Source organism: Macaca mulatta, chromosome 1, assembly GCF_049350105.2.
Source record: "Macaca mulatta isolate MMU2019108-1 chromosome 1, T2T-MMU8v2.0, whole genome shotgun sequence".
Taxonomy (NCBI): domain Eukaryota; kingdom Metazoa; phylum Chordata; class Mammalia; order Primates; family Cercopithecidae; genus Macaca; species Macaca mulatta.
Genome location: NC_133406.1, coordinates 67,108,445 through 67,126,401, shown reverse-complemented (window position 1 = coordinate 67,126,401; position 17,957 = coordinate 67,108,445). Strand labels below are relative to the sequence as shown.

The 17,957-nt window shown below is 42.0% G+C and overlaps 1 long non-coding RNA gene across 1 annotated transcript; it reads right to left on the bottom strand.

Moving 5' to 3' along the window:
• Positions 1-3,478: 3,478 nt before the first annotated feature.
• Positions 3,479-11,245, bottom strand: LOC114677738 (uncharacterized). Its single transcript, XR_003729203.2, has 3 exons — positions 11,086-11,245; positions 9,740-9,900; positions 3,479-3,741 (listed from the first exon to the last, which is right to left on the bottom strand). It is a non-coding gene; the product is annotated as an uncharacterized LOC114677738 (long non-coding RNA).
• Between the last annotated feature and the right edge of the window lie 6,712 nt (positions 11,246-17,957).

The following is a 17,957-nucleotide window of genomic DNA, read 5'->3' as shown; positions in this document are numbered from 1 at the left end:
ACTGTCATGGCACTGGTGGGAGTGGAGCAGTGAGCATGACTACAGGTCACTCTCATGGCCATCTTGGTTTTGGTGGTTTTTGACTCCTTTACTGCAACCTGCAACCTGTTTTATCAGCAAGGTCTTGATGAATTGTATCTTGTGCCAACCTCCTATCTCATCCTATGACTTAGAATACCTCAACCTGTCTGGGAATGCAGCCAGCAGGTTTCAGCCTTATTTTACCCAGCTCCTATTCAAGATGGAGTTGCTCTGGTTCACACACCTCTGACACTTCTGCATGTGGCACCTGTGGCTGCAAACATGACCCCAGATTCTGAGCAGAGGGGCAGGAGGCTGTGTACTTTTCAGGGTTGTATGGCCTCTTCCCTTGCTAGCCTTTCTTGCTGTCTTTGTTCTTATGACTGAAAATGTCTTGTCCTTGACAACCACGATGTGTTCAATTTTTCGACACGATGAGGTCAGCACATTGCCTTCTAGCCTCTAGAGCAGGTAAAAGTCTTGACAGATATAAGATCAAATTACTAATTCACTCTGATTATCATTTTGCATTGTCTCCTATAAAAAAATCAATGTGGAGCCAGGAACAGTTATGCTAGGGTAGAAAATAAATACCCTGTTGATTAAAAACTGGAAGTCACTAGCTTTGAAATTTCTCCAAAAATAGAGCCCCAGATGTCATGTAAACTGCAATCAAAATGGGCTGTAAAACTCAAACTGTAGACATTGCCTTGTAAAGCGTTCACAGATGTAGCAGCAGAAGAAATTCTCGCAGCTTAGAAAAGCAAGACTTCTGCTTTTTTTTTTTTCTTTCTGTCTCTCTTTTTGTTTTTGAGGGGGATGGTAGACAGGATGAACACCAAACTGTTCATTTCAATATGTAATTTGCCTCAAAGAATTCTGACTTAATATATTTTCTCACCAACCTAAATCCAATTCAAAAAACATTTATTGAAACTCGAACAATCTACTTTTGGTTGACAAGTGCTAATAGGTGCAATGTTACCCCTGTCAACTTATAAGATCACCTACTGAGCTTGGAGTCAAACAGGAAAAAGGAAATTAAACTGGAGTTTGAATGTGTATCTTCTAAATTCTCAGCCATAGTTGAATGTGTATAGTGTTCAATGAGAAGCAAATTGCATTGCTGGTTTTTCTTTATTAAAAAAAAAAAAAAAACAAAAAACCTAAAATTAAAGCTGGAGCATGTTCACATCTGAATGTTGGATCTACCTCTAATGCAGATGAGATATATCTGTATGAAAAAACAAATGAGGCTGGGTTCGGTGGCTCAGGCCTATACTCCCAGCACTTCGGGAGGCTGAGGCGGGCGGATTACTTGAGGTCAGGAGTTTGAGACCAGTCTGAGCAACATGGAGAAACCCTGCCTCTACTAAAAATACAAAATTAGCCAGGCATGGTTGCGTGCTCCTGTAATCTCAGCTGCTCGGGAGGCTGAGGCAGGAGAATCACTTGAACCCGGGAGGCAGAGGTTGCAGTGAGCTGAGACTGTGCCATTGCACTCTAGCCTGGGCAACAAGAGTGAAACTCCGTCTCAAAAAGAAAATAAAAAAAAGAGAAAAAAGAAAAAGAAAAAACAAATGACATCAGAGAATCTTTTTCAACACCTCTTTGCTTCTTGGATTAACTATGTATTTCCAACGAAAAACAACAAATAAAATTGGTTTTTGACCCTGTTTTATTTTTCTATGGAAACCAGCCCTCTACTGTCTTGAGTTCCACAGATAGGTGGATTTCTCTGAGAAACTTAACAACACCATGTCATTTTTAGTTTAAGAGCTTTTGTCAGGAGTATCTAATAGGTAGCAGGCAATAGCAGAGTGTGAGTGAGTGTATATGGGTGTGTACACTCCCTTATGTGCACGTGTATATTATCAAAGATGATGTACCATTACTGGACCAAAATTCCACACTGCCTTTTGGATAAATCAGACAATGTAGTCAAATGGTTAGTCCAATATTATCTCCTTTCACTCTTGCTTGGTAGTTAACTAGGAGAATGTGGCCATTAATTGTTAACATTCTAGACCTCATTGGCCAGCAGGGTTCATATCAAAGATCATCTCCTTCCTTCCTCTCTGTGCAGACAACTTCTGCTGTATCTGTAAGGCACAACCAGAGGTCAATTGCTTTTCAGTTCACTCATTCATTCTCATATATAGTAAGAAATAATGAAGTACCAACCCTGTACCAGGCAGTCCTCTAGGTGCCCGAGATACTACAGAGAATAAGACAGAGAGGCTCCTAACCTCATGGGGCTTACATTCTGGTGTGAGAAGACAACCAATAAACAAAATAATTGCAAATAGGTCTTACATCTTAGGTCTCAGTAATTATCATGGAAATTGAAAAAGCAAAGAGACATGATAATCAATGGATGTGCATATGTGGGGAGCTCTTTGGGTGGGGATATCAGAGAAGCACTCTCAGAGAAGGTGATGTGTGAAGACAGCCAGGCAGCAAGGGTGGGGTGACATGCACACTGTTGCACCCAGAAAAAACAGTAAAGGGCTAGCAGCTCTCAAGGTCAAGTTTTGCATACTCAAGTGAGCTGGCCCCACACCACATTCCTACAGAGGAGATTTTCTTTTCTTGACTCATTTGTAAACCAAGTGGGAAGTTGCACTCTGAAACGGATGAATGTGAGGATCCGGGGCACTTTATTAAGGAAAACTGAAGCGTTGCTCTTAGATATGAGGAATTTGCTGGAGAAGTTGAAAAACTTAAGGGCTCTGGTCCCATCTTTGCCAATAGCAGGTTATGTACCATTGGGAAGTCCCTTCTCCTCTCTGACTTCAGTTTCCTCTTGAAATGAGGATGTTGGATATCTAATTCTCTTCCAGTGCGAAAAATCTCTGAGCTTTCTAAAAACAGAAGCTAGAGCTGCATATTCCTGCTTGAGAACACACTGTTAACATGGACTCACTCACTAGGACATTCAAAGCCATACTGTGCATAAAAACAGCATATGCACTGGAGTGACACTTGATCAACTCCTCCTAGAGTCCAAAGGAGCCATGTTCAGACACGTGATCTCTTTTAACCTCCTCAATTTGGTCTGTGCTATGACTTTAGTCAGTCGGGAGCCCTTTCAACAGGCAACCAATGGAGAGAGTTTCATGGATAGGCCAGATCTCCCAGTGCACACCAAAATGAGGCATCTTGTCCATATGCAACTATGTGAGAAGTGGCAGGTCTGATGGCAGAGATAGATCAGACAGGGGTCCCAGGGTCTCAACCTTCAATAGTGGAAGATCCCTCCTAACAAAAGTCTGTGGTTAAAGACAGCCCTTTACTATGATCCCCTGGCTTCCTGGCATGAAAACAGCTTTCTTTGAATCCTGCATAATGGGCAGATAGTCTCACAGCCATTTCCTCCTCTGTTGGGTCTGTTGCATGAGGTTCTATCAGTACAGAGAGACATTCCAAAGCTCAGAAAAGGTATAGGACAAAGGGCTATCATTTGTATATGTATTTTGAGCATCTTTGCTAGGTGGAAGAGGGATCTAGAGAGACACACAGTGAATCAGAAATAGTCCTTGACCTCAAAGACATCCCCCCAGCCTAGATTCATATGCAGATACCTACCATTAACACAAGTCAGAGAGAGAGGAGAGTGGACGCAATGACAAGGGTGATGGTGGTGAATGAATTGACATTTGGAATTGGTCCTTGGGGATGATTGGGACTTCACAGGTCAGAGGCAGAGAATGAACATTCCTGCTAAGGGAACAGAATGAGTGAAAGCCGTGCATAGCGTAGAGCTTCCGGGAAGAACATCAATTTATACAGACTCCAAGAGGAGAGATCCTCAGAGGTTTAAATCTAACCCCCAAGTGCATGACACAAAGGAAGCCAGAGCCCTTTGAAATGCAGCTACTTTTGTCCCTGGTGTCCCTGGAGTTTCCAGATTTTATTCCAGGAGAAGCGTAGCACCCTCCTCCCCTCTGCATCCCCAACCACACATACAAGGAATCTACAAGGAGGGCAGGGCTGTGGCTTTCAGTCACCAAACTTGCATCATTTCTGATCAGGGAAATATATATATATATATATATTTGAGATGGAGTCTCACTCTGTAGCCCAGGCTGGAGTACAGTGGCATGATCTCAGCTCACTTGCAACCTCTGCCTCCCAGGTTCAAGAGATTCTCCCACCTCAGCCCCCTGAGTAGCTGAGATTATAGGCATGCACCACTACGCTCGGCTAATTTTTGTATTTTTAGTGGAGATGGAGTTTCACCACATTGGCCAGGCTGGTCTCGAACTCCTGGCCTCAAGTGATCTGCCTGCCTCAGACTTCCAAACTGCTGAGATGACAGGCATGAACCACCACAACTGGTCAGGGAAATATTTTAAAATTGTATCAATTTTGGAGTTCTGATCATTGTTTCAGAGTTGGAAATCAACTTTAGTCTCAGGATTCCTTATTGTTCCTCTGCTGCAATTTCTTTTCTATTATTTTTTCCTTTTTGAAGGCAGGGTCTCACTCTGTCACTGAAGCTGGAGTGCAGCGGTGCTATCATAGCTCACTGTCATCTCGAACTCCTGGGCTCAGGTGATCCTCCCTCCCCATCCTCCCAGGTAGCTGGGATTATAGGCACATGACACCATGTCCAGCTAGTTTTAAAATTTTTTGTAGAGACTGGCTCTCACTCTGTTGGTTGGGCTGGTGTTGAACTCCTGGCCTCAAGTGATTCTCCCACCTGGGCCTCCTAAAGTGCTGGGATTACAAACTTGCACCGCGGGGACTAGCCCTTTGCTCTAATTTCTAAATGCCATTTCAACTTTTCTTTCCTCCATCCAGCCATGCTTCTTTGTTGCAGACACAAGTATTTGGAAACTTCCTTTTTCCTCTCTCATTTTTGTCCCTGGGGCTTCTACAAAGACTGTCAGAGGTCTCGCCAGTCTTTATCATCCAGATGTCTCCGAGAAACAAAACCACACACTTCCCAACAACCATCCTGATCTGATCATTTGCATATCAGGAAGGCTTTGTCCCAACTGAATTCTACCTTGTCATTCCCATCAATATATTTTATCATCTTAGCTCCGTGCCAACCAATTGTTCATATTTACTCTCAATATGTATTTGACGATCACACGGAATTTCACTGCCTAGTTATGTTCTGGTCTACTTAATTTGTCATCTCTATATTCCTTCTCTTGACAGTGGCAGTGTTGCCAGGTAAACAAAGTTCTCTTTTGTTATCACACTTGTGGCCAAATAGTAGCAATAATGGTAATAAGAAATAAGTTGTATCAGGTAAGGTGTTTTATTTTTTTGTTTTTGTTTTTGTTATTATTTATTTATTTATTTTTTTGAGACAGGGTCTCATTCTGGAGTACAGTAGCGTGATCATAGCTCACTGTAGTCTCAAACTCCTAGGTTCAGTGATAACCCCACCTCAACCTCCTGAGTAGCTAGGACTCTAGGCGTGTGCCACCAAACCCAACTATTATTATTATTATTATTATTATTTTGTATAGAGAAGGGTCTCTCTCTGCTGCCCAGGCTGATCTCGAACTCCTGACCTTAAGCAATTCTCCTGTCTCGGCCTCCCAAAGTGCTGGAATGACAGCCATAAGCCATGGTACCCAGCCTCTTATAGGGCTTTAATAGAGGACCATCACTTCCTTAATACTCAAGCCAACCTGTGAAGCAAATTATCCCATTTTACAAATGAAAAAAAACCTGAGGCTTAGAGAGATGAAGTAACTTCTTTAAGGTCACTCTAGTAATAACAGACAGGCAGGGCTCAAACTCTGGACTATTAGATAGAGCTGGTGGATATGAAGTATGCTTTGAATTCTGTGCTGGTCCCCCTGTGCTTCCCAGAGATGCTCTAAACTGGAGGCTCAAACACCAGCGGATTTTAGAATTACCTGGGGTCCTTTTTAAAATGCAGAATCTTCCCACCCCATACCCAGGACAATCTGATTTTGATGTGATAGGGCCCTAAAGTTTGCATCATTTACCCAGACCCCTGATTTTATTAATGCAGGAGCTTGTGTTGAGAAATTGACAAGCAAAATGGAGAAGCCTAAGAATGCCTTATTTGTATTTACTGTTCGTTGTATGTAACTGTGAGTTCATTCAGGGAAGGATAGTTTGTATTCTGCTTTAGTTCTTATAAAATATCACTATAATCTTATTTTAAATGACTGCATTTCTGGAAGAGACCATTTTATCCCAAAGAGAATTTCATTTCTGATCATTTCAGATAGATCTTTTATTTTAATTCTCCCTTCCCTTCTTTTAATATGACATCATAATCCTCTTCACATCTAGCTTTTGTATTTTATTGGTGTTTTTTTAATGGAATATTACCAGGCTTGGCATTAATGATGGAGATTTCAGAATTATATTCTAAATGAGAGTAAAATTCAAATAAGGATTCAAATGGAAAATATGTCTATAAGTATATGAAAATATCTCCTTTTTTACGCAGCTTTTCTTTCTTTTTATTTTTTTCTTTTTTCAGAAGGAAATGCTGGTTTAGGTAGGTATGTTAGGGGGTGAATTTTACTGTTATACATACCATCTTAAGAAATATTCAGATAAATCCTGCTTGTCAGAACTCCAAAGAGGTCAGAGCACTGGATAAAAAATGAGACCAGCTTTGATTTTCTTATGTAAATGTTTTCTCTATATGTATCTATTATGACAAATGTAATGGTTCTAATAACCACTCCAGACCCATCTAATTCAATTTAATTCCCCATGATCAAAAAATGCAAAACAACTATTTGAAAGACAGAGATTAGCTCTCTTTCTACTACTAAAGGAAATGAGAAAGGTATTAAAGAGATGGAATCTCAGACAGAGCTTCAATATTGATCTCATCTCCCTTAAGTTTGATCTTATGTAAACTAAGTATACTGAGTGAGGTTTGGTGTAAAATTTCTTTTGTAAGGTCTAAAGAAACTGGAACAAGCCATCCATATTTATCCCCTCTTTAGCAAGCATATTCCTTCCTACTACTTTCAAATATTTGGATCAATGCAAAGATTTAAGATCAATTTTCTTCCAGACTGCAGATCATTGCCTCATAGCCACATTATCTCACAAGCTGTGTGGTTTACATTCTTGCACACTGAGCTGTCATATTTCACATAAATACCTTCTTTCCATGGGACAAAATATAAACTGTCTCTTTCTACCTAACCCTGTCTTGAGTAAACAAAAGAAGCTGAGTTTTGGAAAATGAACTTCAAGCCCAGTCCAGTGGAAAATATCCTCTGGTCATCTACACTCCTGCACTTGCTGGTACTCTCTTTTCATCCCTTGCCTGGCCCTTAATCCACATTGCATCCTTTATGGGATACTTTTCATCCATCCCTTTCACTTGTTGACTCCATCCGTCCTTGGTGAGCTGGTATAGGAGCTTGAGTATTTGCATTTCCTTTGGGAGCAGCATTCTTTAAGGAGAGCAGGAAATTCAGTGTCAGTTAAAGAATGCTTTTGGTGTGCAGAAACTCTTCTGAGCTCTGGGAGCACACAGAAGAACGACATGGGTTCTCCTTCTCTTTAAAATGATTGCCTCTAGTTAGAGGCAATGGGCCTAACAAGAACAATAGCTCCCGTGCATTGAATGTTTGTTTCGTGTCACCTTCCCAAACGCAATTAATTTTCATCTTCACAATAGTCCTGTGAGTTAGATGCTGTTATTCCCATTTTTTGGATGAGAAAATTTGGGCTCCCAGTTGCCCCAGCCCTCAGTGGGTATGTGTCAAAGCCAACATTTGAATCCTGGTCAGTCTGACATCAACACCTCTTCACTATATGGCACGCTGGTTGAAAATATAAATAATAATCGATGACTGAGGCACAGAAAAGGTCAACAGAAAAATAAATTCATCTCCCGGGTCAGAAGGATTAAAGTAGAAGCTGGAAGGCTTTACCCATTCCGGTGTGGCAGTGCCTCCTCTTTTAATGACTTCCCTTGCAGGCAAAATTCTCCGGAAGAATGCTGTTGACATCCTTCAATGCATCATAAATAATGTCCCAGGTGCTCAACTACCAGACTCAGTCACACTCCTCTGGAAGCTTTGCAAAAGTCTTCGAACTTAACCCCCTCTCAACCAACGATTCTTCTCATTCCTTGCTCCCCACTATGAGCTCAGTATCATTTGCTCATAGTTTATAGTTGCTTTGTAAGTGCTCTTAAATATATTTTTTTGTCTTTTTGTGTTTTCATTTTTTGTTTTTTTGAGACGGAGTCTCTCTCTGTTGCCCAGGCTGGAGTTCAGTGGCATGATCTCGGCTCACTGCAACCTCTGCCTCCCAGGTTCAAGTGATTCTCCTACCTCAGCCTCCCGAGTAGCTGGGATTACAGGCACATGCCACCATGCCTGGCTAAATTTTGTATTTTTAGAAAAGATGGGGTTTCATCATGTTGGCCAGGCTGGTCTCAAATCCCTGACCTCAAGTAATCCACCCGCTTCACCCTCCCAAAGTGCTGGGATTACAGGCACAAGCCACCGTGCCCAGCCAAATATTTCTAAAGCAATTATTAGTTCAAATGAGTGCTACCTGCACAGATTCAGGATCTGCTGCTTCTGTGTTGTTACTGTCTAACAATTCTGCAAACTTTTTGTTTGCCTTTTTGTTTTTTGGTGGGAAAGAAAGGTCACCTAAACTTTAGGTTCCTCTAAGGCTGGACTGTGTTTTATTTGTTTCTGTATCCTTGGCCCCAGGGCAATAGGTCCCAGAACACGTGTTCATAAAGGTTTGATGGACTAAACCAAACGTGGAGCCAATTGTCCTAAGCTCTGTGACAGGGAAATGTAGACCCTCAAATCAATTTCGTCAGCAAAGACTGAAGTGTGGGGATCAATTAAGGTAAGTATAGCTATAACTATAACACAAGGCAGAACAAGGTAAACCATCACAACAGGGTACCAAATGCCAGGGAAGTTCAGAGGTTGGAGAAATCTTATTCAGTGATCTAGAAGCGGGTATCAGAAGGCTTTAGATACCCACCAAACAGATAACAAGATCACAGCTATTATAACTTGGTGCCTTGGTACCAGTTTGTTGTTTTCAATAGTCACAATAGTCATAGCGGGAAGTACGGCATAGAGAAACTTTTTACTTTATACTTTCCAAGTTTGACTGCATTTTTTAAACAACAAAATTCATTCTTCTTACTACTAAAACAAAAAGGAAAGGACTTCATGGTGAAGGTGGCATATGACTGGGTTTGGAAAACTCTGTGCATAGGCTAAGGGGTGGGGAGGATTATTTCAGACTGAGGACCCAGCATAAAGGAAAGCACAGAGACAGGCAAGCCTTGAAAAGGTTCAGGGAGCTGGAACCAGAAAGATGAGCTGGAGTGCTGGATGTGGGCAGGGGCAGCAGCAGGGAAGGCCAAGAGGGAAGTTCCGGCCAAGTTGTGTGGGTAAAGATGCTGTCACTGAATTCATTTGCATGGGGGAGCCTCTGGGTCTTCTGAACTGAGCAAGGCACAATCATGGCTGGGCTTGAGAGGAGTCCTTCTGGACGCTGCTCAGACTTGGATATGCACTGACGTTGTCCTTCTTCCTTCCTGAGCCTGATGGCTTGTGGCTCCTAAATCCCAAGGGCTGATTCTATTCCATGTACCAGCCCATCCAGTGCTACAACCCAAAGGAGTGACTCGTGCTGGGTTTTCCAAGACATATGACAGGAGGAGAAGAGAGACGATAGACACCTTCACAGCACCCCCTCAAATCACCTGTAGGGGTTCCCCTTTCTTGCTAGTCATGGAAATGCAAGGTGAACATTGAGATTCCCTCGGCTTCATGTGTCATTCTTTGCTTCAGGAAAATAAAGCTTTTTAAAATATTTATATTTTTGCTTTCCTCTCCCATTCCTCTCTCTTCCATTTAAATATGTCTGAAATATAAACACATATACACTTACATATTCAGCATGGCCACTTACTCATTCTACCCCCTCCTCTGCTACCCTGCTTCTGTTGGGAGCAATAAGGGCAAAAACTCAATTTCTCTGAAATTTCCATCTACTGATTTAGTCAATAACAGACTTTTCATATGTTAGGGCTCTCAATCAGCCACCTCCTGTGGCTTTAATCATTTTCTAACATTTCAGTTTGCTGTCCAGTCTGAATGCCCTGCTCCATCTCCCCTTGCTTTGGTTTTTATTATTTTTATTTTAACTCTGAAAGGAAAATTCATTACCTATACCTGGAGCCTGACATCTTTGTTGATGCCCTTTTACATGTCAAAGTATTTCTTTTAGTAATCTGTTTGTTTTGACTAAAACAAAAAGCTAAAAGCTTTTTTGAGCAAAGAAAATCTGATAGTAACAGAAGGTCCCCAAGTGGGTATGATTCTATTTCTGAATAAGGCTCTGAAGATCTTTGTGATAGTTGATCTCATGTGTCAACTTGGCTAGGCCATGGGACCCAGATATTTGGTCAAACATGTCTGCACATTGCTGTGAAGATTTTTTTTTAATATGAGATTAACACTAAAATCAGTAGACTTTGAGTAAAGCAGATTGCCCCCTGTAATGTGGGTGGGTCTCATTCAATCAGCTGAAAACCTTCAGAAAAAGACAAACTTCCTCCAAGGAAGAGAGAACTCTGTAGGCAGTGGCAGGCTGCCTTCTGCTCAAACTACAACATGAACTGTCCCCTGAATCTCCAGCCTGCTCTTCTACCTTGCAGATTTGGGATTTGCCAACCTCCTAATTATGTGAAGCAATTCCTTGAAATAAATATTTTTTCTCTCTGTGTGTCTGTGTATACATACATACACACACACACATATACACATACACACACATATAAGTGTATATATAAACATATATACACATACAACCTATTGATTCTGTCTCTCTGGAGAACCGTGACTAATTGACTAATACAATCTTCATGTCTATATTCTGTTACTCCAGAAAGATTACAATTTCTTATTTGATTCAGAAAATGCTTATTAGATATTCACTAAACCATTAAAACAGCTCTACCTTAAATTGACAGTATCCCTTCCACTTCCTCCATTTCCTGCCTAAAAACCTAAATACACGAGGACCCCAGTATCATCCACCTCTCACCTTGTTTCACATCTTTTTATTTTGCCATCCGTAGAGGAAAGCAGAGCTTGGCAGCCACCTCTGATAGATCAGACTTTCACAGCTTTCAGGATCCCTGCCTTCTAGTCAAAACCCTGATGGCTTCTTCAAATCTCTCTCCCATGGGTCCTGTTTAGCAAGGCTTTGCACATCTTCATTTATCTCCTTTGAGCACTCTCCAAGTTCACTATTTGACTTTATTGGGATCTTCACTTTGATCACAGTGATAAATCTGATGGTATTACACTGTGTCCCTAGGATGAAGTCAAGTGTTGGGTATTGCCAAGACTTCTCATAGAAATGTATTCTTGGGTGTGGGGAGATACATCAACCTTAACTATAACAGTCATTACTGTTGACTGAGCACTACCTACATGCTAGACCCTGAAACAGATGATTTACACTCATTATCTCATTTTATCTTGTAGATTGGGAATATAAGCTAAATCTCCCAGCCCCCTACTCCCTTGCATAGAGGTATGGCCATGTGACTAAGTTCTGGGCAGTAGAACATAAGAGGAAGAGTTAAGTAGAACTTCTGAGAAGTGTTCTTAGAGGAGGGTGATGCATGCTTTGCCTTCCTGCTGGTGGGAGTTTGGACAAAGCATCTGGAGCTTGCTGCCATCTTGAGCACACATTGGAGAAAGATAGAATAGCCAGATAAAAGGAGCCTGGATCCTCAAAGATTTGTTCAGTCCCCATACTCGTCCAGAACCCCTTGCATCCAGATTATTTTTATCCTCTTTAACATTTTAAGTCACTCGGGGTTTTAGAGTTTTTATTACTCATAGCTGAATCGAATACTAATTGACTATTCCCATTTAAAAGAGGAAAAAAGCGAGGCTCAAAGAGGTTAAGTTACTTGCTTCACATTACATAAGTAGAAAGTTTAAGTGGTGGGGCCTGGTTCTCTCTGATTCCAAAGCCAAGTGTATGGCCCCTTCCTGCTATATCATATTTCCTGCTAGTGAGAGCCACCCTCTAAAGTGAACTTCTTGTCTTCTTTCCTGGTTTGACGATTCTTCTAAGCAAGTATAGTTTGGCTGAGTCGCTACTTCCTGGAGAGAGGTTTTGAGGCCCTTTCACTGTCTTGAAAGATGTCCCAACCAATCTCTGTACCTGCTCTTCTACCTTGCAGATTTGGGATTTGCCAACCTCCTAATTACATGAACTAATTCCTTAAAATAAATATATATATTTTTCTCTCTCTCTCTGTATATACATACATACACATACACATATACACACACACACACAAGTGTATATATAAATGTATATACACATACAACTTATTGATTCTGTCTCTTCAGGTATCTGGATACAATTATTCCCTAGCCTTCCAATACGTTTGCTAAGTAGCTCCTTCTTAAACTGCAGAGTAGGATGGGTGTCTTGCACACCTTGTCAGACCACTAAGCCTGCCTGTCCAAACAACTCTACTCTGCTGTGACTGTATTCCTCTGGCATGTTGGTACATATGCTTCTCCCACTGGCGCTTGAGGCCCCAGCATGTCTGAGAAATTGAATGGCAGCAAGTTTTTTTGCCAAGACCAAAGCAAACATCCCTGGAAAAAAAAAAAACAAAAAACCAAAAAAACCAAAACAGCCTCATTGCAAAGCGTCCTGGCTTTTGTGTGGATCTTCTGCCAGGGAATTCCAAAAACTTTCTTCAGATGCAGAGACCCTAAAGGTCCTTCAAATGCTGAACGTCAGTCTGTGCCACAGTCAAAATTACAATCCCAGCAGAGAAAAATGTGCCTGCTTTTCGCTTGTGTGGAATTACAGGGATCCCATATACTGGCTTTGATCCAGTTTACTATGTGATCTTGAAGAGAGACATCATGGTGTGTTGAAAGAGCACAGGGTTGAGATTCTGAAAGCCTGGCTACTGGCTACTACACTGACACTATGTAGTTCAGTCCCAGGCAAGTCACTTAACCTCTCTGAGCATCTCAGCTGTGAGTATTCATTCATTCACCCTGCCCCCACTCCCATCCATTCATCCATCTATCCATCCAATTCAATATTTATTAAAGGTGCATTTTTTTAGGTTTGGGGCACACAAAGGTGAACAAGATATGACTTCCCTGCTGAAAGAGTTCCCCTGCTACCTGACAGGTGGTAGCAAATGCAAAATTGTTAATAGATGTGATGGTACTTGAGAAAGCATAAGCTTGTACATACAGTCAAAGGGTTATTTTTAAGCCGCAACTTTGGAAACCTCAATTTCTCCTTCCCTTAGGTGGGACCCCCTAATTGTGCACCAGGGACTCAATGGAGAAATAGGCATAGAATTCGTGAACTGGCTCCGGAGGTTTCTAGCAACTGCTACATCACAGATGGGGCATTTAATAGTTAATGTGACCCATCCTAGGAAAGCTGTGTACTGAGAAGAACCTTGAAACTCTCTGTCTTCAGAGACCCTACCCAAGTTCAGTATCTAATGGGAGCCACAGGTCACAGAATCCTTATCCTTATAATTGGAAGATGTCTTGGTCAGTCAGGAGAGAACTTTCAATATTTTATTGAAAGCATTTTGCAGTGGGAAATCCTTTCTCTCTCTCTTTTTTTTTTTTTTTGCCAGTGCCAGCATAATTTAACTATGATTTAATAGCTTCTTTCATTTACTTGTTAAATTATGCCTCTCCATCACCTTCCCTTTGGGTTTTCCCGCCTTTTGGTCCTACAACCTTCCATTATTTATTAATGCTCCATAATACATGATCGAGGTAGGCAGAAAGCAGCCATTTCACAGTGATTTAGGAGACTCCTGGCAGTGAAACAACAGGAACAGGAGCATACGCTCTGAGAGTCTCCCCTGTACTTGCCTTTTTGGAACAGAGTCAGATAGTTCTTAGCCATATGAGTCCTCCCCTCCCCTTCCCATCCCACCCTCCTGGCCATTTTCCTGCCCTGAGCAAATTCAAAATACTTGGCTCAAAAGGACTGGTGAGTCACAGCTCATGTTTTTTTCCAAGTTCCAACTGCTAGGACGAGTCTGCTCCTCAAAGTTGTGCTTAACCTAAAGAGACACCAAGAGGTAATTTGACTTTCCCTCCCAGGCAGGAGCCTTGTGTGAGATTAGACTTCAGATATTTAATAGTTTGAATCTTGAGGGAATCAGTTGTTGAAAGGAAGCCTGAAACAAACTAGGGAGATACTCCTTGCTGTCCTTTTCTTGGGACAGCTTGGCTTGTTTTGACTCAAGGAATGACTGTTATAGGGATGGAGTTAGGATGAGTAGTTCTAGAGTACAGATGGGAAAATAGACGTGCTTCATGACTTACTAAAAAGTATGGACTGGGCCACATCTGCAATTTCATCACAGTTCTGTTTCTCCCAGGCATCAGTGAGGGGCACGTTCATTTGCTGCCCCATCTAGATTTCCTTTGCCTTATCCCTTCACTTGTGCTTCGGACTAGACTAGTACCTATTCAGTGACTCAGTGGATGAAGTAGGGAGGCTCTACAGATGTCAGGTCAGAGGGACACCTGAAAAAGTGCAGTGACCAACCCATACAGTTGAAAAGTGGGAGAGCCAGAATTAGAGCTAAGCTTCCTTTTTGACTATAAGCTTTTACTGAGTAGGTTATTATTTTTATACATTTTAAAGATATATTTTATATATTTTTATATCTTTTACAGATAATATATATTCAAGCTCTCAGCAGAGTGTCTGGCATTTAATGCATACTTGCCTTCCTTTTACTACAGACCACCAAAGTGATACAGTGCTTAATAGGAAGAGTAGTGTTCTATATGGCCAGATCCCTGGAATGAGACTTGGGCCTCATCCTGGTTATCCACTTACTCATTGGGGAAACTTGGAGGGGCTGCTTTGCTTCCCTGAGCCTCAATCTTCTTATCTGTAAAATCAGAAGATTGAGTTAGATGGCCTCTGAGATATTTGCTTGCTGTAACTTTGTTCCTAAAACTGCTTTAGGTTGGGAGTAACTTAGAGCATAGAGCAGGACTCTGGAGTCTGGGGAATGAGTTGCCCAAGTGGAGTAAGACAGTCATGACAAGGGCAAAGTGCTTGGGGATCTATGATTGTTGTATTGAGTGATGGCCAAATCAAACAGGAGGATTTCTTATGCTTTTTGGGCAGTACAGCCTCTTACTCCCTCTCTCCAGGTCCTAGACAGTATTTGGCAGATACTGCATCGTGTCCCCACTGGTTCCCTTTCCAGCTTTTGGAGGAGCATGACTACACTAAAGGCTGGGCATGCTTGCCATTCCTCCTTCATCCCTGACTACACTCACCTGCTTCATCCCTCCAGATGGTAGCAAGAGCTTTGGAGCCTAGGCATTGCCCCTGGAGACATGTCCTGATGTTCCCTAGGGGCCTGGGCAGCCATTCTCCATCTGGTGATTTAGGCTTAAAGACCAAGCACAGGAGAGAAAATCTGAGATAAAACAACAGCTGGAATAGAAATTCTGGTCCCTCTGTTTCTCCATGACATTACTTCCTACCCCCAGCAGTGCCTTGCAAGAGGGTAGCAAATGGAGTAAGTCAGTCCAGAGGCTGGAGCTCTGAGTATCTCCTGTTCACCCACAGTGCTATCTTCTGCAGCAAGCCTGACTTTGTGATGACCTCTGCAATTTCTCCATTTGCATTTCTGCAGTGCCCCGGGTTTGCAATGACACGCTCCATTCCTCCAGAAGTTTTCATTCCTGTGGCGCCGAGGCTGGGGAACATCAGAGGGCCAGGCCGTTCTGTAACTAACGTAAATGTGTAATCTGCCTAAGCCTTGACTAATGCATTCCTTGCATTATTAAACACAGATTAAATATATATGGATATTTAAATGTAATGTGTTATTTTCCTAAATCTAGCTATGCTCGATGTTCCTTTGACTTATGCCTTTTCATTGCTCATAATTGTCTCAGAGATCATGAATTACAGGCAGAAAGGAGCTGGAGCTTCCTCAGCACCAAAGACTTTGCTATCCCATTACATTTGCCCAAGAGATGCAGCAGTAGTTCTCCCGCCCAGAAAATTACGGCTGGGGTTCTTCCCAAGGGAATGTATTTTTTTTTCCCTTCCTAGACAGAGCTTATTTCTCACCAATGATTCAAAGGCTAAGCCAGCCAGAGCCTGGCAGATTTTTCAGTTTGTTTCTATTCTACAGGAAGGCTTATGTCTGGGGCAAGTTACTGAATAACAAATTCAGACAGAGTCTGTGCCTTCATGCTGGTGGTACCTTCACCCACTCTCCACCAGCTGTACAGACAGTCACTTGTCCTCTACAGGTGCTTGGAGAGCCCCAGTGAATTCTGACTGATTTCCTTTTTTAATCATGCAGTTAATTGGCAACATTTCTGCTCAATACCCCAGCCCAATGACAGGGAAACCAAAACTATCCATGACAATGGTATGTGTGAAGCAAAGATAATCTAAAGTACTTCACATTTGCATGCCTCAGTTTCCCTTTCTCTAAGAGGCAGGGTGCAGGATTGATTCAGATTCTCTCCTAAGTTTTTGTAGGTTTTCCCATGGTTCTCTGTGCTTCTGAGGAACCAGAAGGGGCAATACAGTCAGACACTGTTCACCTAGCATCATTTGCTCTGTTACCATTAAAATATGTTCCTCCATGAGCCTTGGTTACAGATTTTTCATCCATGTCAATCAGTCAATTTATCAGGAGGTGCTGCCTTTGTATCCTGTCTTTATCTGTATCAGTATACTAGAATTTAAGCCACTGTTGTTCAGGAGCCAGCTCTTACCACCTAGCAAGAGCTGACTATACACATGTCTTCCCATCTCCTCTCTCAGTGATATCTTCTTGGTATCTAAAAATCAACCATTGTGGGAATATTTACACCATGGAAACTGGCCAAAGCTAGAAAGCAGAACTTTTTTCCCTTGAAAAATTGGTTGTTAAAATTTACCAGCACATCACTGCTGTAAGCTCCCTGAGGGCATTGATCTGTTCCTATAGCTCTCTTTCTGTATTATGAAACACATGTCAGGGTGTATGGAAAGCTTTTGTAGATGAACACGGAGGACATGTCAAGTCACAGATCTTTCCCAGTTCAACTGTAAATACGTTGTAATCTCCATTAAGTGCCACAGTCTTTCAAACTTACCTCCTTTCTATAGTATTATACTTCTTTTTTTTTTTTTTTTTTTCTGTGAGATGGAGTTTCGCTCTGTCACCAGGCTGGAGTGCAGTAGTGTGATCTTGTCTCACTGCAACTTCTGACTCCCTGGTTCAAGCGATTCTCCTGCCTCAGCCTTCTGAGTAGCTGGGATTACAGGCATGTGCCATCCTGCTTGGCCAAATTTTGTATTTTTACTAGAGATGGGGTTTCAACATGTTGGCCAGGATGGTCTCCATCTCCAGACCTCGTGGTCTGCCTCGGCCTCCCAAAGTGCTGGGATTACAGGTGTGAGCCACTGTGCCTGGCCTACAGCATTATACTCTTGATGTTATTTTTTTCTCACTGTGGGGACATGCTTGATCTTACCATCATCCATTCCTTCATGAGTAGATTCTCCCTCTCCTAGGTGTGTTCATCAGAACTTTCTGAATCAGGAATCAAACGAGTTAAGACAGGAAACTTGTTTTCCATCTTCCCCTGGACCCAGGACAATTATTGATAATCTCCTTCTTCCAACAGGAGAGTTACCAGAGCAAGGAGACTTAAGGCTTGTATGGGAGGAAAGAAAGGAGCAGATGTTGGGATTTTTGGATGAGGAAGAGCAATGCTTGGCTGGACTGACTCGAGCAGACAGCCCACTTGTCAGCTAGACTCATGAAAACCCCCGAAAAGGAAAGGAAACAACCGAGTTCAATGGTCACAATGTACAACACTTACTGTGTCTGTCATACAATCAGCAGCATATGGAAT